At 39.2% G+C, this 25929-nt stretch overlaps 1 long non-coding RNA gene across 1 annotated transcript; it reads left to right on the top strand.

The window, feature by feature from the left end:
• The first annotated feature begins 446 nt into the window (after positions 1 to 446).
• Positions 447 to 25858, top strand: LOC142603507 (uncharacterized). Its single transcript, XR_012837449.1, has 6 exons — positions 447 to 580; positions 5816 to 5852; positions 15358 to 15540; positions 16576 to 16802; positions 24080 to 24172; positions 25743 to 25858. It is a non-coding gene; the product is annotated as an uncharacterized LOC142603507 (long non-coding RNA).
• Positions 25859 to 25929: the final 71 nt, after the last annotated feature.

The following is a 25929-nucleotide window of genomic DNA, read 5'->3' on the forward strand; positions in this document are numbered from 1 at the left end:
ACTGTACTAGGGAACTGCTGTTTAGCAGTAGTATCTTGGAAGCTTTTAACATGCTGTTAATTACCATTTGTATTTTGGCAGTAATAAAAATATATCTGTTGACTTCTCACATCATCTGTGGTTTATATTAATGTATTCTTTATTTCATGTGTTTACACAGTCCTTACGAATGTGTTGGTTCTTTCTGTCAAAATAAAATGTATTGTTTGAGAGAGCTTACAATCCACTTGCATGTTTATGAGAGTTTCTTGGTCACATCTCTTATATCATTTGTGTGTTACCCTGCATAAAATAAATATGGGGGAGCAGGGAGAGCGAACTATGAAAAAACATTTTAAAGGTCAATCTCTTGCTTATCCCTAATTACAGTGCGTAAAATATATCCACCCTGAAGTTCTGACTCCCTGCAATAACAGCCGTATTATCTCCCTTACAGGTGATGCTAAAGCTGGTAGGAATTCTCTTGAACAGAATCTCCAGAGGAAATACAAAGCAGCAAACGAAGAGTGTAATTGCATTGTCAAGATGCCTCATTGCAATATAAGATCAATAAGAAGTAGCAGCAAATGGGAACTTTACTGTGAGTGAATATAGAATGTGTACAGGCAAAACGCTTCTGCTTTTAGTATTTTAGTTAATGAAAGTAAAGATGTCTATCAAGAAACATGAGATTGTGTACAGCGTCTGACCAAACTGTCTGTTATCAGTCATTTCACAGCAGAAAGAGATTTGACCTGACTGCAAACTGATATTTTTGAGTACAATGTACACCAATTAGGTAAAGGTCAATAATTGACAAAGTTCACTCAGTCCAAACCCGAGTACTAATTCCTGTCTGTCAAGCTAAATATATTTCACTGCCATATCTGTTTTGGGGGGGTGAAAAACGCTTTCTGCACCTTATTCATTTTATCCACTAGGGTCTTTTATCTGTTGAACATGCACAAAGACAGACATCTTTTGCTTGCCTGAGACCATATTAAGTCAGTTCTACCTTTTTTTCTTTTTTTTTATTTGTGCAACACCCCATGTTTTGGGGATGCTGTAAAAACAGTTTCAGTTTACCTATCCTTGTGTTCTTTCTCCTAGCATAGGAAATGGACTCTCTTGTGGTTTTTTACACAAACATATCTTTATTGCTCTGCCATCAGTTTGACAGTGTATATTTTAGTTGTGCATAGTAAAGGTAGTAATGCTGAGATGTAAAATCAAAGTGTTTAGAAAGAAGAAAGTCCTATGTATTTATAGATCTAATGCTCACCAATTTCATGGTGCTTCTCTAATGCCCTAAACTTTTGAATACTATGCTGGGTCAGTTCTAAGATCAGGAACATGCTGCACCTCGCTGGAGAAAGAATAGTGGTTTGAGGGTTTTTTAATTTATTTTGATGATAACTGGAAATCCAAACAAAAACCAACAAAGATACAGATATTTTTAAAAAATATAAAAAATCGTCTTCCCCACTGCAACAGCAGGCAGAACACTGATTGTGTAACAGAGCCACTGACCAGTTTCTTCCACACAGTGCCCAGTGGAAGCTCTAGAGGAAGTTACTGAGGCTGAAAACAGCTAAAAGAAAAGTAGATTCATCTGTTTAGGTTTCACAAGAGTGTCCTTTTTAAAATTCTAGTGGATTCTGTGTCAGATGCTTGTATTTTTATTGTTCCCATCATCAGCAAGTTCTGTGTTACAGATTGTGCATGACTAGAAAAGTTAAAAGGTAAAAGTTGATCAAAGAAGTTAACAAAAGAAAGGTTTTGTTCTCCACATAGTTGCGTGAATAAACTTAATTGACTGGGAACATGCATATCTAAGGAAAGGTTCTCAGTGCACGTGCTGAGCTTGAACAAAGAAATTAGCAGCCCTTCTACTGATGCCGGAAAGGCTCTATATGCACGTGCTGTTAAGGTGAAGCAGACAAGCCATTACTGTGTGTAGATGGATAGCTGCAGTAGTTGCCTATGAAACCATAGCTCATTAATCTTTGCGCCCTTTTATGGACTGATAGAGTATGTGGTGGGGTAAATGAATTGCAAGGTTAACCAGCTGCAGTTGTAAAATGGAGACATGCTTAACTAGATGTGATTTTGAGATATTAGAACTAGAGTCTCTACAGGCAATACAGAAAATTATTTCTCCTCTTACTACAGAAGCAAGAGGGTAATTTTTTTTTAACAATACAATATATTTTTCAACGTATGGGTGAAAATCTGGATAAAACTCTCTAAGGCTCAACTAATTCAGTAATGAGCTAAGACAGCTTGGTATGAAGTAGCTGTATTGATGATTGAGCCTGTAACCACTACAAGAAGATACTAGCAAAATTGAAAATAGGAGTAATTGGACCAACTTCAGACTTTAAGAAGCTCTTTGCGAAAGAGCAGAGACAGCAACTGTAAAATATTCTGGTTGTCTTAAAATTGAATTCAAGAGTCTTCTTGTCAATGAGACATGATAGGTTTATTAAATACGCCATAGAATACTGTGTGAGAAAGTTGGGTTTATCTGCTACAGTTTTTCTCCTGAACTTCAGCTGTATGTATGCTACTGCAGCTTCAAAACATCTGGGTACAGCAATTTTTTTCTTTTCTGCACCTGCAAGTGTAAGTACACACATAAACAAAAAAGAAATTAAATCTTTCACAGAGCCAAAAAAAAAAAAAGAAAAAACCAACCAGCCATGAAGCTCAGGGGAGCAGTATGACAAGTGCTGAGCTGTAAACAAGCTTGAGAGGGATTTAATTCTTATGACAAGCGCCAGTGGTAGCATCTCACATGGACTCGGCATATGCACACATTTCAGAGGAGGAATCACAGAGGACTTAATGCAAATATAAAAAAGCTCAGAGTACATCAGCCTTTACTGTTCTAAAAATAGCCTCACAAATCAGGATGAGCTAGGGTTGTAATTATCTTGATTTTTCAAAATTTTGCCACTTGTGAGAGGTTTTCTAGTTTACATTCACTATAATTAGACTTTATAACATATAAACTGCAAACTCTTTCGGGCAGGGATTGTGTTATATTTGTAGGACAAGTACAACAAGAATTAATTGTGTGATGTTTTCAGGGTGATAGTACAATATAAAGGCTGAGGAATAACTGCTGTACACATTTTTAAAGAAGCTTATTTTAGGTCAGAAGCTTTTTTGTTGCTCTTTGTTAAGGACAGAGAACTGAGATGTAATTTGGTATCCAAATTAAATTTTCAAAGCTTCTAATGCACACTTATTCCCTAATTACAGTCAGGTCCTTTTTCTTTCAAGTATGCTCATAACTGCCTCATTTCTCTAGCAACGTTCTGAGAAGTACATGCTGCAAACCATGCCCTGCAGTCTGTACTGAAGCAGATTTCCCCATGGTGGTTGATGAGTTAATGCTGCAAGATGCAGCCAGTTTTCACATAACCTTCAGGCAGCTTTGAGATGAGTAGCCTGCTCCCTGTGCTCCAGCCACTACACAGGTTTGACTCATTAAAGAAACCAGAGCAGTGCTCTATTCACCTTTAGATATTCAGCTGGTTTTTTTTTTCTGTTTTCCTCAGTCTGCAATAAATTAAAGCTTAAATTTATTAGCAAAGGGTTAATAATCCCTGGAGATATGGTCTTGAATTGTCTGCAGGCTCAGCCAAATGCTATTGTGTTGGATTGTAGTTAGCTAAAAAGCTGGGTTTAACCATAGTGTAGATTTCATTGCAAAAGGAGATAGTCGCAATGAAAAGAGTGTCTCCTGGATGCAATCTTTCTTGCTCACTTAGATGATTTGACAATTGGAAGGACATGTTATTTTACCAAAGTTCTATTATGTTTTTAAGCATGCTGAATTTTAAACACGGTTTTACAATACTGATATTTCTGGATTTAAATATGAGATTTTTTTTTTGCATGTGCAAATTACCCTTCATTTGTATGATGTAAATACTCAGTTTCTTAACCTGTTTCTGGATGTGTTTTGGACATCACCTGTACTGGAAGTGATTGAAAATGGTCTTGCCATTTGGATTTGGTATGAATAACCTTCAAAATAACAATTAATAGGGTTGACTTTACAAGTGGAGTAGTTTCCCCACCTTTGGCATGGAAAGCTAAAGCTGCTCTTTCCCTCTCTCACACACACAGAGTAACATATTCTGGTTTAAAATGATTTTTTTTATTCTCATTTTTATTTCTATAATTTTTCTTTTAAGGACAAGCAAGCATAAAAGGAGCTCATATTGTTTTGAAGTTAATATTCTAATGGTTTTCAAAACTGTAAAAACTATGTCTTCTAGGAACCTGTAATTAATTACTTTACTGATTTAAAATTACCTGGATAGATCATTGTATGGGAGAAGAGCAGAATATCAAAATCCTTTTTAACCAGGTGACTAAAAAGAAAATTTTGTAACTAATTTTTTGTTACGAGAGCAGATGGAAACTCCCAGTCTGAACTGTCCATTATTTGTAGAAGTTTAGGGAATCATATCTGATTAAAGACTCAAACACTGAAGTACAAGCTATTAAAGTCCAAGCATCTCTGAATCTTGAAAGCCAAATCCCAATGTAGTTTGGATCCTGTAATGTTTATTTTCTTTTTGAATGTTGTGCATAGTGCTGCATATTGCAGAAAGCCACATAGTTATTTGCCCAAAATTCTGGGACTTTAAAGAGCTCTTCTGTGAAGGTGAGGTAACATGTTTCCCTCTCAAAATAATCCTTTATGCAGATCAAGAGCTAGTATCTGATTTAAGAAAACAAGTTATAGTGACTCCATTTATACTGCAATCCTTTGAAAGAAGTGTTGTACCCCTACCAGCAACTTGTTCTTTATTTTTGGTGAGATATAATAAATTTCACTTTTCTGAAGAGCTTGTAGAAGAAACACTATGTAATATGTTCACACCTAAAGGGTCTCGCATTAAAGTAGGCTGAACTGTTACTTTGTGTACTTTATGTACTCTGATTTTCAAATATCATTAGTCTTTCCTACAAAGAGAAGGTCTGGGTTGTACTAAATATCTCACTGTAACTTTTAGAATCATAATGGACTCTTATGTTCTACTTGTCTTGCACAAGTAGGTTGAAAATAGAAGAAGGTTGGTTTTGTTGATTCTGGGCTCATTCATAAGCCTTAATATCTTCCCACTTGACCCAGATAATCCAAGTAACTGTGGTGTTTACAGACCACTGGGTATGCATCTCTGCCCATCATTGATTTTGTGCGTTACTGCTGTTTGTAGAGAACATGCTAAATAAGCTACATCTCTCTTGCTTCTTTTGCTGCTTTTATTTTTAATATCCTCTGTTTTGTTACATTTTTAGTATTTTACGTTGTGTAATAGTAGTTGGAAGGGTGGTACTGGAAGGACACTGGATACGGTGAGTGGCAGTAGAACTGCTCATTTTCATTGTCCTGGAATTATGATCTGTTGAAGAGTAAAAATGAATACAGTAAAAATGAATAGACAAGGCTGTGGTAGGCTGCTCTGCCTATGGGCTTTCTATTAGTTTTGATACCTTTCTATAGGCAGTGATGGCTAGGTATACACTTTATGATTCTTTGTCAACTTTGCCCTTCTTGTTGGGGAGGGCAACAAAGTCCCTGCTCGCCCTAAGCTTTGAGTAAAGACTATGTAAACACAGATATTTAGTAACTAAGCTCTTAGGGCAATCAAAAGGCGACTATATACTGCACTATGCTATTCTTATAATGTCCCTATAATATAGGAAAAGACAGATTATGTGTATATGGCTGGTGTTTTGTAAGCTTTCTATGCAGAATGTTTTGCTTAATTTTATAACTTGATTGAACCAAAGTTGTGTGTTTCTTTCACAGGCAGAAGAATGGATTTAGAAGAAGATGGGTTACTGAGGTAAGAGGTAGTTAACTGTTACTCTAGGCTTCCTTGTGCTTGAGTGCTTTGTATAAGGAGCAGTGTGCCTGCCAGGCTCCTTCTTGTACTCTTCCACTTCCATCTCTTGAGTAGCCTGGGCAGCCAGTGGAAGAAGCAACTTCAAGCCTGCCCTACTGCGGATATCATAGTTTTAGTTCTAATAATCATAGTGAAAAGACTGCTGTTTTCGTAGTAGTGGGGAGAATTTCTATAAACAAGGCAAATATCTGTTTCTTAAGGAGGGTTTCCATTTTTTTTAATTAACAGAAATTAAGTTGATTGAACTTTGTATGCTCTATTATTGAACCTAGCAAGTGAAGAATAAGCTGCATTTTATGTAGCTTCTTCAAATAACTTACGATTTCAATCTTGCTTGTGCTACATTTAAGAGTGAGATGGTACTTTCAGTCCTCTGGTTGCATGTATTGGTCTGAACATTCAGAAGGCTAAAAATATACATTTACTAGATCTCTCTTAGTAAAAGACAGAAATTCATTCTGGATGATGATGATATTCACCAGAACACAAAATTATCCTAAACACATTGGCTGAGTTGAAACCTTGCTCCATTAATCTCAACCCTCTGTGGATGCACAGGCCAAACATCAGTAACCTGCAAGACTTGTTAAAGGCTTTACTCTTCTAATTCCCACTGGGGTATTTTAATGTTGACAGCTGTTAAAATTCTTAAACTGGAGCTTCACATCCGTGTTCTCTTCCTCACAGACACCTGTAATGGGATTCATCTGTTTTCTTTGTTATTCCCTCTCCTCATTTAAATGTAATGTGCATTTCTCATCACACCACTGGATTAACGTTTATATAAATTACTAAAATGCACAGATACACACACGTATTTGTCCCAGAAGAGCAGAGCCTGGGATTTTGATTTTGAATATAAAGCTGGCCAAAGATAAATACAGCATTATAATCCTCATGCCCTTCTTTAAAACAAAAGAAAATTTTTATTATGTAGCCAGTAAGATATGGCCTTTTGAAGCTCCTCTGGAGATTTTCATCTTCCCTATCCCCTCATCATTAAGTGATGTTCTAGGAGTAGAGGAACTCATTCCACTTATACTTCTGATGGTTTACTGCCAGTCAGAGGCTCACCACCACCACCCCTCCTGTCCATCTCTTCTGATTTACATTAGCTGGAATCATGGCTTTGCTAATTTTTTTTCCTAGGAGGGGTTAGCCAGATTTTGGGTGGGTATTGTATTGCTTCAGGGATTATTCATTTCCAGGGCCTTGTGTTAATGGGATGTGTTAATAATGGGTGTTTTAACCTGATGTCTGAGTGAGAGTCCTATTGAACCAGTCTTGTCTGCCTTGGTTCATCTATGGTGCAGGCAATTCAGGATGCCAGCCTTGTACTTGCACTTGAGTTAACTCAGAAATAGCTTGGAAATAGCTTAGGTACAGTGGTTGGTAAAGCTGAGGGAGGGTTGCTGAACAGGCTGAGACAGAGCTGTTAAGCCGTACAAAGTTTTCTGCTGCCACAACTACGTTCCTTGTGACACCTCAGCCCATTTGAAGTCTTCTTGGTGAGTCTCCCTTTTACTGTGGTCCCAACAGGGATCATCACAGAATAGATCTAGCACACCAATTAAAAGTATGAGATTAGCTGAGTTGCTGTCATTAAGAATCTAATCTACAGAAGATGCATGCTGCAATGCTGGTCAAATTAAATTCTAGTAGGAAGTCAGGCTTGTATGTATCTTATTTAATTCCCTTCCTCAGTGAGCAGGGAGCAAAAAAATAACTTAATCTAGATGAGTCAGTGTTATCTACCTCTGCAAACACTCTTCCCATACAAGCAGTGTTGCCCACTTAGCTGGAAGAAAGGCCTGCTGGCATGTTGACTCTGGATATGAGGCTGGCAGGCCGTTCTCTCATAGTTAAGAGTGGTTTTTCAGGATAAAGTGATACTTAAGTGCTTTGAGAAAGCTGTGGTCCTTGTAGCTGTTGACAAGGATGGGGGTTAGGCTTTGGTAAGTTAGTAATTGGTCTAGTGGTCTTGTGAGGAAAACCAGTAATGCACAGAAAAGATGTAAAATACTTCATTTGAACAAAATGAGTTCTACTCTGCCCTGACTTTTGATTTTAGTTACTCGAGGAACTAGAAATAACATGCTGCTATTTTAATTGTGCAAGTTTGGCCTTTTAACCCCAATCCTATTTTCATTTTTCACTTCTACAGCTGCATGCAGAAGCCCAACCCAGACTTATAGTTTTAGTATATATGGTATAATTTTTTGTTGTTACCTAGTTAAAAAAAAAAAAAAAAATCTTCTGTTCTATCTGATTGATTATTCTCCTTAGAAAAAGCTTGTAGTGGGAGGTTGGAGCAAGGAAGGATTTTAATGGATCAAAGTCAGAAATATGGAGAATAAGCAACTTCCTAAAATTAGCCCTCAATGAAAATCAGATTAAGCAGAGCATATATAATACTTTTAGTAAAGCTGGAAATAAAGTATTTCCTTAATTTCCATTCCAGTGTCTTCATTTACAAGGCTTTCCCAAGCAAGTGACCAAAGTGTAATATTCAAAATACACAAGAAGAATAATCAATCAGATAGAACAGAAGATTTATTTTGAAATGGTACAGATAACTTCAGTATTACAAAAAAAAAATTTCCTACAACATACTTTCTATGAAGAATGAAGATATGTTTTGAATCTTGCTTTTATTTTTGGTAGTATAAAACTCAATCATATTTCCATAGTTGAATAGGAAGATTTTGATGTGTCATGGAAAACCTTTTCCTGTCATACCTTAAAAGCAAAAAGAATTTACACTTTCTAATAATAAAAATTTTTGCTCTTTTTTAACAGACACATACTAGTATAAAGATGTTACCTGTGCATCAAGCATAAAGAATAATTTTGTCTTGTTATAATATGTCAAAATATTCTTTAATGAGGAAAGGTATATAAAATGTACAAAGCAGGGTAAACCAGCTACTAATACCTTCATTACTGTCTGTCAAAAAGTGACAGTCCTGTCAGTAAATGAATGAGCTAGAAGGAACAACTGGACAGCTTATAGAAATTGCTTTCGCAGTGATCTCTGAACACAGAAGATGCAGTTTTAAGCCTTCAAATTTCAATGTAGTCAGTCTGGCAATAGTAGCATACAAATGTGTAGGTGTCAAAAATGGTTTTTATATTCCATAGTTATGATTTGGAGTAATTTTTTAGTTTTAAATACCTTTTGTGAAATATTAGTGCATTCTAACCTTTAAAAATGGTTCAGCATTATTCTGGACTGTAGAACGCAACCTACTAACTACACTTCTTACAAGTATAGTTGTTGGGGTTTGGGCCTTTTAGAATTAATGGACCTCTTTGTCTTGCTCAAGGCATATCAGAGCATAATACCATGAACAAAATACTGACCTGACTGTTGGTTCCAGGACATGATGCTGGGGCATAATATTTTTGAGGCTCATTACAGTAATAAATTGTAGTTTTAATGATGATTCTGCTAAAATATGGCAAATAGAAAACACTTTTCATAGATTAAGCAACACAGCTTCCATTAAACCTCTGCAAGGATTGAGAACAGTAAATTGTTAACCACCTAAGTGTTCATTTTTTGTACTTTCTGTTGAATTATTTAACACCTTCCTCCTTCCAGCTTTAAAGTATAATCTGCATTAGAAATACTATTACCAATCAGGTTACCAAATCTTAAATCATATATACTGCTTCTGCTATTTTAAATCTGTACATGATGTTTACCTGAGAAGTAGTGAAAGGAGACTATATTTCTTATAAATTAATTGATGAATATTTATATACCAGATGGTTTTTCAAGTGCTAGCCAAAACTGATGGTGTTTAAACCAGGGTAATTTACAAAAACTGCAGTAAGAAACTCATGAAAATATCTATGGAGGGGTAGTACATTTGTGACTTCTAACAGCCAAATTATGTATGGATTTGGAAGTACAGCTTGCCTACTGCTGATACATTCTCGAGCTTCATATTCTTAATTGTGCATCTGGTCCTGTAGCTAGCCTGTGCTTTTAGGACAATGCTTACTACTGTGCATAGCACAAGGTTAGCAAAGGCTGAACGTATGATGACTCCAGTAACATGAATATCTATCCACAGTATCCCTCAGAAGTAAGACTCTGACTCAGTATCTCATTTTGATGTGCACACTTTGAAAGGCTTTGTTTACTGGTTAGGGATTGAAGTCTGAGACATAGGGGAAGAGGGAGCAGGGGAAAAGTGATGTTTTATTTTAAAAGGTGCATTCCAGCCTTTACTTAGTTTATCTCTATATTACAGTTTAAATTAGCTAAATATCAGTACATTTGTTTTAATGTATTTGTCCAAGCAATCTCTGTTATCTAGTAGCATTTGCTTACAGATTGAATGTTGGTGCCATCATCTGTTGACAGTGTATAATTGCAACATGGGCAGATTGGGATCCTAAACCAATAGTTCTTGTATTGCTTGTTTCACATATAACTTCAATTCTTGTACTCACAGGTATACCTTATGTATGATGCTTTACAGAAAAAAAAACCCAACACCACAACAGCTGTTGTCTGTTGGGTTGGATGTCATATGTGAACACTAGTGCAGACAAAGCAGAAATTTTACAGGGAAATAAATTAGACAATGTGAACTCTAGAACAGCATCTTTAAAGCTGACTTTATGTAGTCACTCTGTCAAAAACTGCAGGTGCTCCTGTGTTGTTGTTCTGTTTGGAAACTTCTGCTCTTTGTTTTGGTAAACAGTTTGTCTGACCTGCATGAACAAAACTATTTGAAAGTAGTTAATTCTGACTTGATTCTGCTGCTCTAGAAACTAGAGCTAAAACTCCCACTCACTTTTCTGGGAATAAAGTGTCCTGCCAATATTCTGTGTTCTTCAATACTAGCATCTGCAGAAGGAAGAATGATTGGTTTCTTTGTTGTACCAAAATGGTGTATTTAAATTTAGCAGATCATCCAGAGACAAGAATATTTAACGTGAGTCTTACTTGCTGGTAGTAGATGGCTACACTGTAATCAGGCTTTTCTAGCTGTGAGGTGATGTAGTAGTAAGGTTCCTTTCCACATTTGTAGCTTATTATCACTGGGTGGAAAAACTTCTCTCCATTCATAGCTTCAGTCTCAGCCTCCATTTATCAATTTCTATCAGAGTCCAGCAAAAAATAGAAGTCTGAATATGCTGGAGAGATGTCTGGAGTAAGAGCCTCACTTGTCAGACTTGGCTACACCTCAGGGCTACGTGCCTGATGTTTGTGAGTGAAAGTCATTGTCCAAAGATGTGTGTGTCTGAGTTGGTCTTTCTCCATTAACAGCCAGTGGAGAGAGATGCTGACATCATCTCACCCTGAGGTAGACATTTATAACTGGCAGACATACCTGCTTCTATCTATTGACAGTAACAGAACTTCAGACTCAGCTGGAGATGCTACAATATATCCACACTGTCACCAAATTTCTGTTGCGGAGAAAGAAACTCAATGATGAATATCTACAAAAGGTGGTCATCTGAAAAGGAACTCCTTGGAATATCCCAAAGGCCTGAAACCCAGAGCAACATGCTGTAAACTGGCCCAGCTCTGGGCAGGGGGTCAGATGAGACAACCACCAGAGTCCTGTCCACCAACAACTTGTGAGTGTTTCTGGGTTTAAAGCAGGTACCCTCTCTCAAGGGTGAGAATCAAGGGGAAAGCTTTCTCTTGTAACGTGTGCGGGATTCTGTATGTTATAGGTGATCCTTAGCAACCAAACAGATATATAACATTTATAACTCAATGACAGATCTGTGCTGCGCAGTAAGCTGCCCAGGTGAACTCAAAACTTGTCACTGATTTTTGCACTCTCTTAATCTTCCTGTTTATTCTGTGCTTCATTAAAGTCAATCTCTGCTGGACAGACTGTCACTCAGGCTAGGCCTGTCCTGCTGTGTGCACTCTCTGGGGAGCACCCTTCATCCTGATAAATGGTCTATTAGGAGAGCACATGTCAGAGTGAAACCCTCCATGAAGCTAAATAGATTAGAGTCTCTTCCCTCTGAACAGTCTCAGTGGAATGGTGTAGGCATGATTGTTAAAGCGGATTTAGAATCAGAAGACACTTTTTCCTCAGGATGGGAAATTACTCTGAGTTTAGAAAGGTACGGATTAATTCTAGTAAATGTATAAAGGCAAAATTCTCAGCGTGAGCACTTGCCACCAGAACGGATGCAGTGTGATGGTCTGGAAGTTGCTGAACTTTCGCATGGTGTCCACTGGGAACTGAGTAGATACAGCCTTTCTCTGTGGAGGTTTTGTAATACCTTTCTGTAACTACACCAACTGCTAGCATGGAAGAGCAGTACTAAAAAAGCATTTAATATTCTTGCAATGCAGTTTAGCAGCTGCAGCTATGTTAGTGGGACAAGCATAATGACCAGCAAACCTCCAGCAAAGGGAAGGAATTTCTTCTTACAGACATCCCATCCCCCTAGCTGTGGTATTGTAACTCACTGCTGCACTGTCCTTGACCCTGTAAACAATCATGATAACAGCAAGGTCAAAAAATCCCTTACAAATGCAAAACCTGCCCTTGAAACCATCTGTTTACAAGTGTGACGTAGTATGAAGCATCACACACCCACAGGCCTCTGGTTCATCATCTGGTGTTGCCCTTTCCCTGGCACAGGTTTCCTCAGGCATGATATGGGGAGGAGAGAGAGGAGCTTGGGCTGGTCCTGTTTGTTTCTTTGTGGTGTTCGGGAAGGGCTAGGGAGAGGAGGATGAGCTTAGTTGTTTCTGAGATTACTGGATGTTTAGCAGAGGTTGGCTCTGTTCTCCTGCAGACCCTCAGAAGCAGCTTCGAGCTCTTGAGGTTGCTGCTGGTTTGGGTTTTTTTAATATTCTTTTTTCCTTCAGTGTATTTCCATCTTCCCTTTTTCTGCATTACTGTGTGGGGATGAAGGGAAAACTGATTCAGAGATTTTCCCCACAACTATTTGTATCCTGAGCAGCCATTTTCTTTAGCAGCAAAGGTCTCCACTTCTCTTTTCTTGAGCTTATTCACCACTCTGTGGATGTTTGAGGTGTTGCAGGGGTGCCTGTTGCAAAGGGAAAGCCTATGCAAAGAGTAGGCAGATGAGGTTGTGGTGGTGCTTTTTTGCTGCTTGCAGGAACTAACATGGAAAAGCTCTGACTTTCACCCTTGTTGGAGCCAGTCCATCAGAAACATCACAGTTCTGTTGGCACTAAAGAGGGTGGCAGGTCCTCACTGCCTCAGGTGACATTTGTACAAAAATGAGGGGGGGAATGCTGCCAGAAGACTCTTCTGTGGACAGTGGCTATTGCCCAAGGAGAGGACAGAAAAAGATTATGCTGAGAAGCTAATTTTAAATTAATTAAAGGAAGATAAATTCATGTTTTCTGGTAGAGCATCTTCCAAGAAAAGAAATCAAATAACAAAACAAAAAAAACCCGGCAAATTCAACATTACTATTAATGAAAGACTAATCAAATGTTGTAGACTTTTTAATAATAGTAATAAAAAGCTACAAGTATGATAACAATATACATGTTGTAAACTCATGTAATCACATGCAGTTATTGTTCCTAAACTACATCTTGGTTTTTGCAGCAGTAATATATTCTCTGTCTGCCTGGGAAGATTTGGTAGACAATGACTACAATGATGGTACAAAAGTTGAGAGGTAATGTGGGGGAAAGGGAGTTCTGGAAGACTCTTTTCAGCTCTTTCTTTTGTTGTTATTTATTTAAATGCAAATCTTTCAGAAAAAAAAAAATCCAAAATCTGATAAATATTCAGTAGCCTTGGTGGTTTCATGAATGTGAGGCTGAAGTTACAGAAATGGTGAGTCATACAGAAACTTGTCCAGGCAAACAAGGCACTTCTGATATCCTGAAGTTAAAGGAGGAGCAAAGTATAGCAAACTCGTAAAATGTGCCAAGGCCTATAGTGTATTTCAGTGTCTTCCTACAGTGTACTTCAAAAGTCATCTTTAAAAAAATAAACTACTATGTAGGGAAATACTCACTTTGGTCATCTTCAGGCAGACCTAAGCAGTACTGAATTCAGACAGCTATAATCAGTGCAGCCTTCTGCTTTCAGATCTGTGAATGACAAGTGCTGTAAAGGCATGGTATGTTATTGTTAGAAAAGCAGGTTGTTATGAAGTCCAGGACCAGGTCATCATGTACAATTGTAGCCATGAGCGTGGTATCTAGAAATGTCATTCTGCTGTGAATGCACTATTTCAAGTTCTGGTTTGCATCAATGGAAGTAGCCCTGTCTGGGCTGAGATCCTCTCCAAGGGCTGCACATGGTCTGATGCAAACAGGTGTAAAAGCTCATTTTCCCTTTCTGTCCCTTGGTAAATCAGTGTTTGTACAGTGTGGCTTTGTGGCTTTCACTCCCTGGGTGAAGCACAGCAAAAATGTGGCTACTGCACACGACTCCTGTGAGAATGGTACTAAACCTTTCTGCAGCACTGGGGGGCCTGGGGGTACCCTTTCCTTTCCTCTGTCAGTCCTGAAGAGCATATGAGAGTCAGCTCCTCTACCTCAACAATGTTATGGCATGCTATAAATATGTTAATTCTTTAATTTATTAAGGTTAAAACTTACTTGACCTATTTAAAAAATGTCACAGTTTCCAGGGTATCAACAATAAAAATACCGGAAAAAGACCTACAGAAAAGCTTGGATGCATGTCATGAATGTCATGTTATTTCATGGCTTTATGTTTAAGCATCTTAATTACAGCATCTACTTACACTTAGAAGATTACCAACTAGAACAGGTTCACAACTTTGTTTAAATGAAATCTACATAGCATATAAAGAATTGACAGTAAACATCTGAGTAGAGATGACAAATGTGTGGTTTGGTATTTATCGTGTACTGATATTGTTGTTGTTGTTGTTGTCTTTTTTTTTATGTTTCTACCATACCTCATTCTGAGTTCATTACAAGGGGTTTGCCTTTACACTATGACATGAGTAAGCTTATGTTTAGCATTATTATATCATTTGCTTGTAAGCTCTGCCTATTTTATTGCTGAATTATAAATTTTTAGCAATATTACTTAGAAAATAAATGTCAACAATTTTTTTTCTGGTTTTACTCAGATCAGTTTAAATGAAACTTTTCAAATCTGAGATAAAATGCATCTTAGTAGAGTCTCTATATAACCTTAACAGTCATCTAACACTGAGTAGGAATGGCCAGAAAATTAATGTTAGGGAGGGCTTCGTACATTTGGGGATGAAAAACATCTCAAATTTTTTTTCACTGCTTCTTCATGAGAGAGACAAATTCTCTGTCTGATGCAACTGAGGGCATGGAAGGTGGACCTTCTGCACCTACTGGTATTTAGGATTATATATTATTTAAGATATATCTTACTTTATAGTCTCAACTACCACATCCCTCTTTGAAAGCACATTTGGAATATTATTGTTTATTTGTTTTTCTTACTTTCAGTTGGGGAAAAGCTGCTACAAGGACTCAAGCTTGTGTTCTCAAGCTCAAGGTGTCCAGAGAAGGACTTGTGCAGGGGGACTCCCTTCTACACCCTAGGTCTGATGCCATTCTCATTCCAGGCTGTGTGTAGAGTAACAGGGTGCTTTCCGATCACTTGCTAATCCAGCCTGGGAGCTAAGCAAGGTGGGCATTTGCTGACAAGCTGCCCGGAAGGCTAACACAACTAGTTTTTCAAATATTGAAATTCATAAGAAGAAAGGGTTTGCCTCTTCCCCTTACTAGATATAAAATAAAAATTTATACTCCTTCAGGAAACTGGCACATTACATAACAAGTAGGTAAGAACGAATTGTTCCTTTCAAGTCAGTTTTTAAGAGGAAAATACTGAGAAAATGAGTCTTGCGGTTTAGATAACAGTAATTTTGTTTTATGCAGCTGCCAGTGAAGAGTCTGGTGTCGAAATGCAGTGGTACTTGTAAGCAATAATCAATAAACATGAATTATTTAGGAGACATGAGATAAAAATGGTGAGTATTAAAATAGAATCAATCCACTGTATAGGCACTAAGGAATGTGTATGAATTCCTAACAAATGGATAGTGACATCCATTTGGAATCTCAATTTATGTGCATAAAAACAAAGTGTAAGTGTATATTCATTATCTAAATGTAAATAAGTTATATATAAATTTTAACTAAACTGCATGAACTAACTATTAAGGATCAAGTATCTTAACTTAGAAGATCTACGGTATATAAAAGCAGACATGCCTGGTCAGGTGGTATGAGAATAAGAAGTGACTGCATTTCAAACAAATAACAAGCACATAGAAACCATGGGAGGTCAGTGAGGGAGCAGAGTGATTCAACTGACCACCACATTTTCAAACACCTTGGAAGGAAGAGATGAGAGTTTAGGAGTAACCGCTTTCCCTGTGCATCTGTTAGAGAGAAGGTTTTAATACCATTCTAAGTTGGAGAAAAAAATCTATAGTAGAAATGGCAACACACAAGAGACTGATTCAGGCAATTTACTCTGCTAGACATCAAATGCTTTTTTGATGCTATAAGTGATCATTCAAAAAAATATGGCAGATCAAGCACCTGTGGCCAAACAAAAGCAAGCAGAGAGGAGTCTCTGTGTTGGAGGGGCAATGAGGTGGTCTCATTTAACACAGACACTGTGTTATTCACACTTTTTGCTTATTCTGTCTGCAGAAGTTGGGTCCCAACAGAGCTATCGGATCCTGGAGAAAGCTGATGAGAGATCCCATTCCAAACCCACCAACAGAGAAGTCACCCTGCAGAGAGGAAGAGGAGTAATAGTCCTCACATGTAAATGAAGTCAGGCAAGCCCTGAAAATGCTTCACAACAAGACAAAAATGGAGACCAAGAACTAGGAGTGCCCAAAAGTGCACTTTGGAGAGCAAGCACACATGGGATGGTAAGAAAATGCCAAACAGGTAACAGAGATAAGAAAGGGTAGAGATAATCACTTTGAAAATACTAAAATGAGCTTCTTAACCTACAGTTGTATCTCTGTAGTATGTGTCTGAATAGATATAAGGACAGGAAATGGTTATTTATAAGCTAAAGCAAAAAAGTAATGGGGGGTGTGGGGGTATGTTTAATTTTTTATATATTTTTTTTTTAATGCAATAAGTGACATGCATAAAAGAGGGAGTGAGATCATGACCCTGTTTAAGCCAGTGGCAAAATCCCTTTGATTTCAAGTCACAACCAAGGCTTTTTACTCACAATTCCTAGTCACTCCTTACCATGTCAGAGTAGCACTACCTTAGTGTTAGAAGTCAGTACTGGGCCATCAGCTGCATGCAGTTATATACACACACATGCAAGTGCTGTAAGTTTCATATGCTGAAGCGTAGATGGCTGACTCCCATTTTGTTGTTAGAAAAACTGAGGCACAGAGATAAGACTGAGGCTCCTGACTTTGCAGCACAGGACTTTGTGGCTGGGAGCACAGTGCTTCCCTCTGCTCTGTGTTTCCCTGAGAGTCCAAACTGCCCGAAGGACCTCTTGGGAAAATAGGCCACCTCCTATTCCTAGAAAGCTTGTCTCAGAGCATGAGACCAGTACTGCTTTACAATTTGCAATGAGCAGAGAAGCTGATGAGAATGGCAACCATGCATCTGGGGAAGTGTGAGTCCTAATAGCACAGTGATAGCCTTTGATAGGTAGTGGTGTACACATTCAGATGCAGTACAGGTATAAGAATACTAATCCGTACGATGCTCCTGCTGTGTAAGTATGACAAGCATTGTTGCAGGCATGCAAAACCGCAGTAAGATAAAATAGTGTTCTGAATGCTATGCAGCAAATTAGACAAGCCAGAATTCAGGCACACTTAATCCTCAAGTCTGTGTCCAATCCTACTAATTGCTCAAAGTCTCTTTGCTGTTGTCACATACAAAAGGTAATTATATACTTGAAAATGTTCCCCTGCTAGTTGCTTTTAGAGCTATTAAAGAACCCACGTACAAGGGATGAACAGAATGAAGCTGCAAGTTTCTCATTGTTTAACAGAAATGCAGGACTGGCAAACTCCCGCATCATGTGCAGGATTGGTGCTCTGAATCACAGAAGACAGACTTTTGTAGCAGTGTTTAAAGCGGAATTGATACATCTGAGGATTACCAGTCCTCAGACTAAGAAAATCAATCTGAATCTTGCAGCCCTTCAGTGTTTGGAATTTCTGTTGCTTTCAGGGTCTGCAAGATTAGCCCCCAGTTTGCAAAGGAAAAGCCTTACCTGACAAGCTTTTGAGGAATATGCCTCTTTGAAGAAATAATTCAAACCACCAGTTAATTCTAGAGCATTATTAGAGACCTTCATCCCTGTACTGCAGTTATTGGTTTCCTTGTGCATGGACTGAATTAGTGCCATGTTTCAGCTGGATTTCATGATTGTGTTATCCAGTCAGTACCAAAATCCATTCATGCCAACTCTTTGAAATACCAGCTTGTTGTGGATGCGATGTCATGTTTCATGGGAGCTTGCTACATTATGAGAGAAAGAAAATGTTTGCGTAGTAGGCTATTTAGCTTTTCTTAAGCTGAACTTTTGGACAAGCAGGAGGAGGAGGTAGAAAGAGGAAAAAAAATCCTGAAAAATCTCTGGATGGGTGGAAGTTTGAGCAAATCACAGATTACTTTAAGTGTATTATTTGCCTCAAAGGTAAAAACATCCTGTGCCTTCATTCTGCTGTTAGCCTGCTGGAGGCAATCAATTTAACAAAGTTGTTCAAGCAAAGAATGAAGCTTACTTGTACGAGACTCACCACTGGGCATTGAGTACTGCAGAGGCAGGGAAAGCACATTTTTGCTTCCTCTGCCTGCCTGGTTCTAACCCTGACCCACCACCACCTTGCACTTGTATGTATGTGTTTTACTGAATAGACAAAGCATGTGCTTATTCTCTTCTAGCTCCACTAAAGTTTAAATTCATAATATTGAAATTCCTTTTCTTGTTATTTCCTTTGTTTTCTCTCCTGTGGCACTTTTAAAATATGTCCGTCCTATAATCAAGAGTAAAAGCAACACATATATTTGCAAGCAGTGTCAATGTGCTATCTAAAAGGTAAGCCCATGTAAAATGTTTTGCAAATGAACTTGGTTAAAATTTCAAAAGTATAGATGGATGGAGAGTGGGAATTTCCAGCGTATCCAGCAGTAAAAGAAAAGTAGAAACTGCTTACCCTAACATATCCTATTGTGGTGGGCTGACCCTGACTGGGGGCCAGGTGCCCACCAGAGCTGCTCTGTCACTCCCCTCGTTCACTAGGCAGGGGAGAAAAAGTATAATGAAAAGCTTATGGGTCGAGATAAGGACAGGGAGAGATCACTCACTAATTATCGTCACGAGCAAAACAGACTGAACTTAGAGAGGGAATTCATCTAATTTATTACCAAGCAAAACAGAGTAGAGGAATGAGAAATAATATCAAATCTTAAAACACCTCCCCCCACCCCTCCCATCGTCCCAGGCTCAACTTTGCTCCTGGCTTCAACCTCTTCCCCCCTCAGTGGCACAGGGGGACGGGGAATAGGGTTTATGATCAGCTGATCACATGTTATTTCTGCCACTTCTTCATCCTCAGGGGGAGGACTCCTCTCATCGTTCCCCTGCTCCAACATGGAGTCCCTCCCATGGGCTACAAGCCTTCATGAACTTCTCCAACGTGAGTCTCTCCCATGGGCTACAGTCCTTCACAAACTGCTCCAGCGTGGGTCTCTCCCATGGGGTGCAGACCTTCAGGAGCAAACTGCTCCAGCGTGGGTCCCCCATGGGGTCACAAGTCCTGCCAGCAAACCTGCTCTGGCGTGGGCTCCTCTCTCCACGGGTCCACAGGTCCTGCCAGGAGCTTGCTCCAGCACGGGCGTCCCACAGGCCACAGCCTTCTTCAGGTGTCTCCACCTGCTCCAGCGTGGGGTCCTCCACGGGCTGCAGGTGGAATCTCTACACCCCCTCATCCTTCCTCCATGGGCTGCAGGGGGATCTCTGCTCCAGCGCCTGGAGCACCTCCTCCTTCTGCACTGACCTTGGTGTCTGCAGAGTTTCTTACATCATCTCACTCCTCTCTCTGGCTGCAAAAGCTCCCTCTCACTGGTGAGTTTTTTTTTTCCTTCTTAAATATGTTATCACAGAGGCGCTGATTGGCTTGGCCTTGGCCAGCGGCGGGTCCGTCTTGGAGCCGGCTGGCATTGGCTCTGTCAGACCCAGGGGAAGCTTCTAGCAGCTTCTCACAGAAGTCACCCCTGTAGCCCCCCACTACCAAAATCTTGCCACGCAAACCCAACACACCTATAAAATTCTGTACATCACCAGCTTCAGGTGATGTGTCCTTATTAAAGTACCAAAAATGTTTCTAGACTCGTTGCAGCAAAAGCAAAGTTGTTTGACGGTGGTGTTCCTATATTAGGACAGCAAAATGATCACTGATTCTTTCATGAGTAGCAGAAAGGTTAACTTAAAGACCTTCAAAAGGAGGACTTTTTTAGCCACAAGGTACAAAAGGAGGGGGGGAAAAAAAAGCACCAAAGTTGTATACAAAGAAGTCATTTAATGCAGATTCACCATAAGGCAAGATAATAATGCTTGAATGTTATGAACTGTAGAACCTCCATGAACACATTATATTTTAAACACTTAATCTGTTTTACAAACTATGTACGTTCTTCTGCTAAATAAGATGAATTGGCATTCAAGAAGCAGCACATCCTGACAAATCTCTTCCTAAAGGCATCCATTAATATGAATCAACAGTAGCAATTTTGTTTGATCATTTATTTGCAAGAATCATTAAGGTTTATTAGCATAATTATTCCCTGTGGGACTTCATGTCACATAAATGAAAAATGGCATTATCAATATTTAAAAGATAAGTGCGTAATGTTCAGAGTACTTAAACACTACTCTGCAGGTGGTGTCCAGCTGTAGCAAATTAGATTAGGTTTGATTTCTAAATTGTAGAAATATAATTTCAGTACAACTGTTTATTTCAAAACTACATTTGCTTATTGTGCCAGGCATAAACACACAACCAAACTCTGCAGTTACTTGTTACAGTACATGTGTGTACATTGTTTTCTGATTTCAATTAAGTAACTTGTCTTAAGATATCAAATGTTGCTTACTGGTGGAAGTACTTTTATAATCTTGTCTTTTTTGCTTTATACAGTTCTATATGATGACCTGAAATTTTCTTAGTGAAATGAGAGGACTTGCTCCCTCATACTGCTATCTCCTTCCAAGCAAAATCGTAGTTACATTGTCATTAGACCTCCTTCTCTACGGACACACAGAGAAGGGCCCTGCTTTCCTGCAGTAGCTCTGAGACCAAAATCAGCTGGTGCCTCTGTACCATTTCTGTGATCATCTCAGTACTAAGAAAGAGCTTGGTTTACATGAGCACTTTTTGAAGCAGTCACAGGGACTGATGCACAGCAAAGCCCTTTGGGTAAGATTGCACTGGTCCTGCCCCCTGAGCGGGCAGCTGCCTGCAGCGTGGCATGGGCCCCACACTCACAGCCTGCAGGGCAGGCACTTTCAGATTTCTGAAGGATGCCAAGGAGGTCAGAGTTAAGAAGAGAGTAGATGGGAACAGAATTATGACAGCTGGAGGGAGGTCAGATGGGTGAACTGCCTGCTTGTCATCTGCTTAGGGGAAACACTGTATGTCTTTGGGTCCCCTTGCTGCTGCTACAGCAAGTGCTGACCGTGAGCAAGAGACAAGCTGCTTTGGGGAAAAGTTGCCTAAGGTTCCTGCACAAACAGCTTACCATCTGGGCGCTGCTCAGAGTGAAAGCCTTTGAGGGAAGGGACTATTGAGAGTCCAGCTGCAGGGTAGCAGAGTAAACACAGCTTTTGGGGCTGGGCGAGGCCCACTTTTGGGCCACGGATCCACAGTGTGCAGAGCAGCATGGTGTGCAGCGGGTAGCGTGGGGACTGAGCTGCAGCCACCCCAGAAGGCCTCTCAAGCCCTCTACGCAGGTGCTGGCAGTGCTGTGGTCCCCCAGCTACGTAGTACTCCAAATCAGCGTGCCCTTTCGACAGACCTGGCATGCAGGGTCCCACAAATGAGTCGCGCTGAGGGGTAAGAGACTGGGAACGCCTCACAGACAGAAATCTGTGGGCTTTGTCCGACCCTTAGCAATACAGAGGTAATTCACTGGTGAAATTTTTTTGGAGTGCAAAATTGCTGTTTTATCAGCAGTGAAATGTATCCCTAACCACTGTGTGCTCTTCTCCTCTCTAAAGGCTTTTGAATAAAACATCAGAGACTTTACTAAACATGCCCCAGGACTCCTCCAGACACATCCCCATGTAGGGCAGGGAAGCAGAGTCTTTGCCAGCCGGAGGCTCATCACAGGGCTCTGCCAAGGCTGGCGGGCAGGATGAAGTGCCAGTGTAAGAGGTGGGCGCAGGCAGCAGAACTACTTTCACATTGCGCTCAGCCCTTTCTGGGACTGATGTTTGTTTTTTTTTTTTATTGACCTTCAGTTGCCCTTTCTGTTGGTTGGCTTATGGTTACAGATTAGTTTGTTAAATACTCTGTTGTTTGCAAATGGCATCTTTTCTGCTCTTTGCTAAGCTTCCCTTTGGAGCTCCTCAGCTTTTTAATTATTCACAAATGTTAAACTGAACTCTTTGGAATTAATTGTATTTGGTGGTATCTTGCAAGAATGAAAGGGGTTCTGCTTTCTTCTAAGCATGTTTCTTGGTGCTCTCTTTTGCACTCAAGTTAGAATAACACCTGGACTTGGTGCTTCCAAGGGAGTACACGCAGTCCAGGAAGCATATGCCATCTCACCCTTTTACTTGGTGTATGCTTTTCTGTGGGTGCTGCTATAGGGAGAAGGAGAGTAAAGCTTAATACTTAACAGTTTTTTTTCTCAGTATCTCATTTGGCCTTGGAAATGATGAATCTTCCTTCCAGAGGTGTATGTTCTGAATAGCATCGCATAGAAAATACTGAAAAGGAACCTGTGACCAGGTCAAGTGCTTAAATGACGGGCAAGATCAGCTGAGGTGGTGATGATGGCTGGGTTGGGGGCAATGGCTGGTTTCCCTCCAAGACGCTCCCTTTGCCCCGTTCAGTTGGGCGCTGTGGCAGACGAGCTCATTGCAGGCTGGTGAATCAAATGCCTCCTCTAAACCCCCACAGGAAAGACAAGGATAGGATAGAGTAGAAAAAATGTAAGGCTGGTATTTAATCTTTCTGCTTCCAAATTAAAAGCTACAAATGGAGCTTGTTATCTTGAGGGGCACTTTTTGACAAATAATTAAATCAGAGCTCATGTGTAAAAATCTGATAAAATAGATATAGCTTTTTTGAAAAGCTTTTACAAACAGAATTTTCATACCCATAAACATTTAGATTCTCAACTAAAGATGATCACTGTTCACTTTCTTAAGAAATAACTCAGTCCTTTTTCTCAAACTTATGATCTCTATTCTCTGTCACAGGGGACAGGAGTCTAATTATGATAGGTAAATGGATAAAGCTCTTGCTGCACAAACCAGAAGTGTCATTCTAGCAGTGGTTTTACATTCTTTACATAGAAGAACTATATTTGCTCTGCCTAGAACATTTGCTTAAAAATATTACAGGTGAAGCAGAAAGCCTGGTAATTTGCAGCTTGTGCTCTCCCAAGTGTTTGCTAGCTAGATTAAAAAGAGCATGGTGGACATGGCTTTCTAATCATTTTTTGACCACTGAATGCTAGCAAAGTGCCAAATGTACAGGAGAAATGCCCTGTTCCATAACCCAAGCAGATCTACTAGCCAGGCAGCCAGTTGGCAAGAAAGCTCAGACTTTGCGTGCTATGAAAGCTCATTTCCCAGCTCACTGAATGGATGTTGGATGTTGTACAAAACCTGGCTGATGTTGGTGGTGTAATGGCTGTCTTTTTTTCAGATTACCTATAAGAAGCTATTGAACTGCAATATAGATTAAAGTAGGGAAATACTAAGAAACTACAGAATATGTAGGACACTTAAAAACTAAACAATGTAAATAATGTAATAGGAATGGGACAGAAGCTACAGAGAAACAGAAGCACCCTGCCAAAAAAAAAATGAAATAGGGAGCCTGAGGCAGTCTTCCCATCTTGACCCTGAACAAATCCTGAAAGGCTGAATGCTGGCTTGAAAATGAGTGATGAAATAGTGTCCTAATGCCCTACTTTTGTTTTACAGTGTCAAATGAGTTTGGGCTGCATGTTTCAAGAAGCACTTATGTTTCTGGCATTGCTAATATGGAAACAAAGAAATTACGAGCGTTGTGTGGAGGTAAGAGATTGCGGGATGAAAAATTATTTTCTCAACGTATAAGCTGGAAGGGGCTGTCTAATCCTTTTGCCTGCACAGAAGCAGAATCTAGCGTAGTTGCACTACGCTACAATTTTTATTTTTAAAGATCCTCTCTACAAACTACCTAAGGAATCTGTTCTAGTGTTATCCTGCCCTTTTATTTCATGTTCAACCAGCAAAAATACCCTCTTTAAGAAACATTGGAGTGTAATATCACTGTAGAGTAAAATTAACCTGTTTTCTTTGGAATTCATGTATTCAGTTGTTAAAAACAATGTCTCTGCTCAGAAGAGTAGGTGGGTATTTTATAAACTTGAATAAATCAGTAATAAATATTAATAGGAAATGTTAAAAACTCTGAGTTTACCCAGAAATACATGCTATACAATGCTGTGGATATAAATTCATTCTAATAGTTCTAGTCACATCAGCCTTTAGACGCACAGTTCACAGCTTTTATTCTTGACTGGTTGGACTGAGCAGGGATGGAAGCCCCAAAACAAAGAATGTGGTGCCCCTAAAAGACTAATTTCTGTTCATGACCTTTGCACAAACATCCTTTCTGGCCTAAGACAGTCCATTTATTCTCTTTATTTTTTGAAAACTTAACACTACAGCTAAATATTTATTAAACTGACATTTTTCTTATCATGAACAGCTGTATTTTTGTTAACACATTTGAAGCACTGAGTATTTTTGTTCCTTGTAATATTTTTGTTTACAGTCCATAATGTCATACGGACACTTCTGCCTACTGTTGCCATGGGCCTATTTTCCCTACCTCTGCAGGATAATTAAAAAAAAAAAAAAAAAATTAGTGCTAAGATTTTCTTGACAGTGATAGCCCCTTAGCTGCTAAATCTGCTATCTCATCCATCACTAATCTCACGCAAAGCAAGCATTAGTTTCTCTGTGACTTATCTAGGTCTTTAGTAGATCAATAGCACAGCTCAGATGTTTCAGACTCTTCCCTGTTAATTCACATTTATCTTTTCATCCAAAGAAGGTAAATTACCTCACAGAGAAGCTGTATTATCCCCAACAGTGGTTTATAATGTTGCAAAGTCAGCATGACCATATATCTTATCTCAGCTGGAACGCATTTGTCACTGTCTTTTGTTGTGATCATCTGGTAAAACGCCCTAGAAAAGAGGTAAACCTGCAAAACGTCTTCACTGTTCTCATTTAATGACCTTTTCTGCTGTGTGCTCCTGCATCTCCATCATTTTAAACTGCTAAAATAAAGGGAACTTTCTTTTTCTCTTTAATGCTTCATTTCATCACTTTTATCATTAGCAAAATTTTCATTCCTCAGGAGTCTTCATTTCTGCTGTCATGAGTTGATCAGTAGGTGGTGACATTGAGACCAAGAACGGAATCATTTATTAGTATGCTATGTTAACCCTGAGAAAGGACTGCTGACTTTCATTATGTAAAAATTTCATAAATTATATTATGGAAAGGAAACTTAAATATAAACACATTAGACTTTTAAGGAGTCTGACCCAGCTGGTTGCTAAAACTGTATGCTTTCATTCTGATCTTTCAGATACGCTGTGAGCCAGTCTGCCTCCACTGAACTGTGCAAGTGTTAAATTCTCAGGTCTTTAACTGAGAAATTAGTTGGTGCCATCAAGGAGGTCTGTTTTTTGACGTGAGGAGAAGGTAGGCCTGTTTTCAACACAGTGCATGATTTCTTCACAAATAAGAAAGTCTGAGGGAGGCCCCTATACGAG

This window comes from Balearica regulorum, chromosome 12 (assembly GCF_011004875.1).
Source record: "Balearica regulorum gibbericeps isolate bBalReg1 chromosome 12, bBalReg1.pri, whole genome shotgun sequence".
Classification (NCBI taxonomy): domain Eukaryota; kingdom Metazoa; phylum Chordata; class Aves; order Gruiformes; family Gruidae; genus Balearica; species Balearica regulorum.